Here is a 6,455-nt window from a genome sequence, read left to right as displayed (position 1 = left end):
TTTCCCTCTCTCTCGCCCGTTAAAAGACCCGTGCAATTATGGCGCGGTTACACATAATCTCATGACTGAGTGCGAAACTGCCATTCTTCCTGCAAGTAAACGACTTTTCCCTAGTCCATTTTACCTGCTCACGCTAGCTGTCCTGAATGTGAACTCGCGGACACCCCGCAGGTTGCGTTGCAGCAGTTCGCGAAGGCTTCTTTCGTCTCTCTTTCGCCTTCCCGTCCTCTTTCTCTTTCTTTCTTTCTCTCTCTCTCTCTCTCTCTCGCTCTCCCACTGTTCCTTCACGATCGTATCGAAAATAAATGTTGTCACTGGCCGCGACGAGCTGTTGCTGTTGCTAGCTCCTCGCGTGCACGCGAATGTCGAAGACGGTGATAGCACGCGGCCCCGCGGCGCACACCCGGAATCCGCGGCGCGCGGCCGTTGCTACGCTCCAAAGCGGCGTACCGGGGCAACGCCGACGTCGACGGCGGGCAACGGCGGCACGGAGATGCGCACATACGTGTAACCGCAGCGTGAATACGCGCTGATACGCGCTCGCGCGACACACGCTCCCGCAGTTCGACTTCGACGCGCACCGCGCCGCGCCACACCGCGTGCGAACGTGCCACTGCCGTGGCGCACGATAGCACGCGTGCGCCTTTTGATTGGTCGCCGCGGCTGCGATCAGTCCGCGAGAAGTCGCTTCAACCGCTTGAACATAGCGATGATAAGTGCGTAACCAGCTTGCGCGTGCCGATCGACCTACTAGGGACTTTTCGACCGCGCGGATTTCCTCGTCGCGACGCATGCGCGGCGATCGACCCTTGTCGAATGTTGTGTTCCAAAATTCACTGCCAGGGCTGAAAATGTATAGGATATGTAACGTAAACTGTAGATTTTCAGCACTAGCAGAGAATTTTGGAACACAGCCGAATAGGAGTCGTAAGAAAAGAATCGTACATATGTCGTAGAGTTGTAAGAAACTGACCAATCACAGTCAAATATGAAGAGAATAGTCGATTCCCGTTAAACATGAAATCCTCAGGGAACGTTACATTTTGACTGTACAAATTTGTGATATTTCATATGTATAAATTTATAAAAGGTCCTGTAAACATTTAAAACTTACATTTTATTTGCGTTATTCTATGGAACATTGTATTTTTGTCTTAAATATGCCATTTGGAAGATCACAAAAGAAACGTTTTGTGTAAGGCCAATATTACATGCGTTCGTTTTTGTCGTACGATAGATTTTTCAAGCGTGTTAATTGACTGCGAGACAGAAAGGTTCTCGGACCTCTTTGTCTCATAGCCAATCAACAGGCTTAAAAAATTTGTCGTACGACAAAAACGGATGCATGTAATATTGGCCTAAGCTCGGATCTACAATAGGTCTTTAAGTCTTAAGCCATAAGAAATTAACAAATCATATGCCTGATTTATGCTTTAATCCTAAAATCCTAAAATTCAGCCAAATACAGATTTCAGTTAGGACCAATTAAGATTGGCAGCCCTATTGGCTGAATTTTAGGATTTTAGGGTCAAGACCGAAGCATAAGAACCACTTTTATCAACTCCGATTAATTTAATCGACCGATTAGTCCATTGGAATTGGCCAATCGCCATCTGTAGTCAAACAAAATGATAAATGCGATTGGTCAATTCTAGTAGACTAATTGGCCGATTAAGTTAATCGGAGTTGGTAAAAGTGGCCCTAAACCAAGCAATAGTCAATTAGTCTTTTCGCATTCGACTATAATTGGTCAATTTCTTACGGCTTCAGGCTTAAAACACCTATTGTAAATCCGGATTAAAACGTTTTTTGTGCAACTTATAAGAACATTGCTTCAACGCGCGCACGCGTTTCAGAAACATATACAATATTTCTGAAATATTCATTTCGCCACCTATGAATACGCAGTTACGCCACTAGATGGAAGTGGCGGTGTCGCATTTTCTCGTAATTAAAAAAATTCATCCACGAATAGAATAAAAGACACAATTATGAAATTTTTATTCTTGTTCTGATGAAATGATTCTTTGAAGGCATCAATTAAGTTTTCTTATGAATATAAAGAGGGCTCGTCTTGAAATTTAGAAAAATATTTTACAATTACAACATTATTTTGAAAAAAAAACTTTCTTTTATATTTTTCTTAAAGTAAGTTTTAAGATTACCTTAAACTTTTGTAACTTAAACTTTAGGAAAAATATAAAAGTTTTGTTTTTAAGTTTAAATTCACATTACAAAAATGTATTATAATTTGAGTTGTACATTAAACGTATATCAAGCGAATCATTTCTTGTTCCTGGAACGTTACAGAAACATTTCTGGAACTAAAGTGTACTCCTAACATCGCAGGCAAGTTTTACAAATATCGCAAAACGTTGCAAATGTGACGGCGCATATGTATAAAGATAATCGACTCAGGACACTTCTGATTCCTGGGACGTTACCAAAACATTTATACGACAAAACGAAAACATCGTATGATTATAATGCAACGTTACAAAAACTTTGTTGCAATATAATTTTGTTTAGCGGGTACGACTCCTAAGTCCTATTGCAGACCCGGCCAGATACTGTTGACTTGTCAACATTCAGCTGTTCGGCCAATTCTTTAAGCGTTTGGGAAGAATTTTTATCCAGCAAACTTTGCAATTCGGAATCTTCACATTTTTTCGAGTAACCAAGTCATTGCTTGTCATAAGGGTCGCAATCGCCACTTTTAAATCGTCGAAACCAATCTCTATACACAGTTTCGGATGGTGCAGACTCACCATAAGTCCGAGTAAGCAATCGGTGAGCTTCAGCTGCACTTTTTTTAAAATCAAAATAGTGTAGAAGCACACATCGAAAAAACAACTTATCACGGTCCATTTTTAACTTGCTCGTTCGAGACATGTCTCAACTAAATGGCGTTTCTTAGCCGGAAGTTAGTGACAAGTAGAGATCCTATAATCAGAGTTTGACGAAAGCGGGCATAACTTCTGATTGATTCTCTACCTTGGTCCACTCGGTATTCTTCTGATAGCTTCGTATATTGTCGGAAAACGAATGCGAAGAATAGAAAGAGGTAGATAGCTACAAGCAGATGAGTAAAATCTGTGTCAAAGAGGTTAAAAATCGTTCCGAAATCTCTGACAAAGAGAAAATTAACAAATTACAATTACATAATTCGGCCAATTGATCAACTTGATTGGTTTTTTCAGGTATTGTCGTCACGTATTGCCTGTCACGTATTCTAACACTTTTTGCGCATGCGTTCATACGAGAAAGCAATATCTGTTATCTCTCTCTATCCGCTATTTTTGGTCCACATTCGCCAAACCCTGATTATAGGATCTCTACCTTTAAGGTGACATAAGCGATATTTGTCCGTGCTAAAGTATAAAACACCTAGAGATATCTACAGCGAAGTGTTTCAATGCAACTACCTAATATTTCACAATGAAACACTGAAAAATATTTTAAATATTGTCTTATTCGTCGATTTTATCCGCTTATTCGACAATCTTTAGAAACTATAATATCTCGTTAACAATTGCAAAAATTGCAAAATGTTCATAAGTTTTAGGGCGGTATTCATAGTCCGTTCTTATTTCGAGATCGTCTTAGTCCGGATCTACAATAGTTTTAAGCCATAAGTCGTAAGAAATTGACCAATTACAGTCGAATCCGAAGGGAATAATCGACTGTGATTCGCCCATTTCTTATGGTTTAAAACTTAAAACCTTATTGTAGATCCGAGGTTAAATAATGTCTTAAGACGCTAATACGGCCTTCTGATTGGTTCATGACTTCTTAAGACTGTACTTAAGACGGTCTTGAATATAAAATCTAACTATGAATATCGGTCTCAGACTCAGTTTTTGATCAGGAATAGCGCTATACGGTTCATGGGAGCTTTTTAAGATACACCCTATACACAATATAAGTGTTTATATACACTATTTTGAACATTTGATACGTGAACATTCTGTGAAAATTCTTTTACTATTCGGAATATTCGGTACATTAGAAATACAAATCGAATTTATTATAAATAATTAACGTTAGCTGGGATTTTACAATAACTACAAAGTTGCTTTTTCTGCTGAACGCAGCCAATGAGCGCGTTCAAGTTGACAAAGCGGCTAGCCTGCTCGCCGAGCAAATGAACATAATTGGTTGTTACTTATAGATTCAACCAATCATATTCAATCGCTCGGTATAAGCATGCCTAGCCGGTTTATCGTCTTAAACTCGCCCAATGTTTTATTAATCTTATTATATAATGTTGATAAATCTTCTATATTTGAAAATTGAACAAAGTATGCGTAAAAATGCATTTATTCGCTCGATAATTAATCACGTTACATTTATGTAACGCGTTACGATCTCAGAGAAATAATTCAGAAGCAAAATAAGAAATCGCGTGTTAATTCGGCGAATAAGCAGTTTCTCACGATGTTAAACGTTATATATAAGATACGTAAATATCACAAGATGGTTATAATTATTGTCTTCATCATCTTTCCGTTTGCTTAGCGAACAAGTTATATTGCACACATTGCGTACACCACATGACCGATGATATATCGGCAATCGGACAACCACAAATTGCGAGTCGTATCGCACACATTACCTTACTCGATTGTTATCTCAATTTCTGGCGTTGTGCAATCAGCAAACAACACAATAGCCAAGCAGTTACATTACGCCTCCATCGTTCACCGACGTTGCATTGTTAAGCGTAGCCAATTACGTTAATTTTCCAGAATTCTAGCAGCAATATCTCATCCCAATGTTAACGCATGAATTTTAACTAGCGTGACACTTGACGTTGCACGCGCATCGATTAATTCTTTATCAGATATAATGCGCCGCATAATACATTTATTTAACCAGAGAATCAATCAAATTGCTCGAAACGCTGTGTATGCTAATAAATTAATCGAAGGGAAACATTCGGATCATTTCTTGATTTGCACGATCGATCATTCTTACATAATATATAGTTAGTGAACGTACTGTTAGTGAACGTATTGTTCTTGATACAAATATTTCAATAGAGCGAGAACCTGAAAAAATTCCGTCTCCGATCATGTGTCAATCTTAATCCGTCCTCGCCTTACGGAAATTTCTATTATGCCACCATCCATCGTGTGAAACACTTGCGAAATCGAGCGCCAATCTTGATGAAATTCTCGTCTTTAATGCTGTCGCGCAAATTGAGATAGAACATTTCGATATTTTCTCGAAAGCTGTAATTAGTGTAAAAGCAAATATAGTATTAAATGTTTATTTAAATAATTTTTTTTAAATTACATAAAATTGTCCTGCAAAACCGGCACGCCACATTCATATTTTATACTTGACATTATCTTATCATAATTACCTAGTACGTTTTCCATATGTATAAGCACTCTATTCATTTTTTATGTGCATTTTCTGTTCTTTTTACATTTTTTTCAGAAACTGTACATTGTTTTAAAACTATTCCTTTTCCATGAATATGAAAGACATAATGCGAGCCATAAGGATCTAATATCAGCCTCACAACAGAATTTGACGCTCAAAGGATGTCGTTCTTTCTGTTACATATTGATAAAAACAGGATGTTATTAATCTTTCAATAGCCAATTTGGGAAATGAGATCGCGAATTGTATAACAAATCTGCCGCAGATTACAGTCGCTGAGTCGGATTACGTCGGAGAAACCACAGAGAATAATTTTGTGAAACGGAAGTTGGGGGATACCGAAAATCGCGCCGGCAGAAAAGTACCGTAAGTTATTCATCACATATCGCCGGATATATTCAAGAGATTACCGCCTGTACTGGTCAAATGGACTGCTAAATGCTAAATAACATGCAAACACTAACAAAACTGTTCGATACTAAACTCGCGCAAAATTGCACTCGTGAAACATATCTACAAAGCATTTTATATTGTACAATTTACTTAAACGAAAATTTCGTCTGATTGTCAAAGTTTTAAACTAAAGTTAACAATTTCATTTTTCTTACTCTTTTGCAAAGAAGGTGAGTTCGACATGTCCTAAATTTATTTACTGAACGACAGGAATATACGAAAATTATTATTGCTAAAATATAATAATAATAATATTTTAATATTATTGTAAAAATTTAAATATTAATATTTTAAATTGTAAATATTTTAATATTATTGTAAAAATGCGTATCCTTAGATGGAATCAAAAGGATTATTCGTTTTCCTTTTTCCTTAATAAATATAGATAATTACAATACAATTACTCGCAAAAAAAATTTATCAGATATTGTTAAAATTCTGAAGAAACGTTTAATGCAACAGATGTAGAAAGAGAAACATGTAGAAAGAGAACGAGGATGAGTGTAGATATGCAAATACAGACTTTTAAAACTTGCATATATTATCAGAATAATATAAGTAATATAGTTTCAAGATAATAAGCTTCTAAATAACTGCCTGATGTGATTCTC

General features: G+C 37.3%; 1 protein-coding gene across 1 annotated transcript in view; it reads right to left on the bottom strand.

Moving 5' to 3' along the window:
- The window catches only part of dmpd (F-box protein dampened), a 5,549-nt gene extending 4,995 nt beyond the window's left edge, over positions 1-554 (bottom strand). The window contains exon 1 of the mRNA XM_018462774.1: positions 125-554. The gene's annotated coding sequence lies outside the window, so the exon portion shown is untranslated. The remainder of the gene's footprint in view (positions 1-124) is intronic.
- Between the last annotated feature and the right edge of the window lie 5,901 nt (positions 555-6,455).

The sequence above is a fragment of the Mycetomoellerius zeteki genome, unplaced genomic scaffold (assembly GCF_001594055.1).
Source record: "Mycetomoellerius zeteki isolate Tzet28-1 unplaced genomic scaffold, Tzet1.0 scaffold145, whole genome shotgun sequence".
NCBI classification, from domain to species: Eukaryota; Metazoa; Arthropoda; class Insecta; order Hymenoptera; family Formicidae; genus Mycetomoellerius; species Mycetomoellerius zeteki.
Note: the sequence above shows the minus strand (reverse complement) of the source record. Positions and strands in the feature narration are given on the sequence as shown.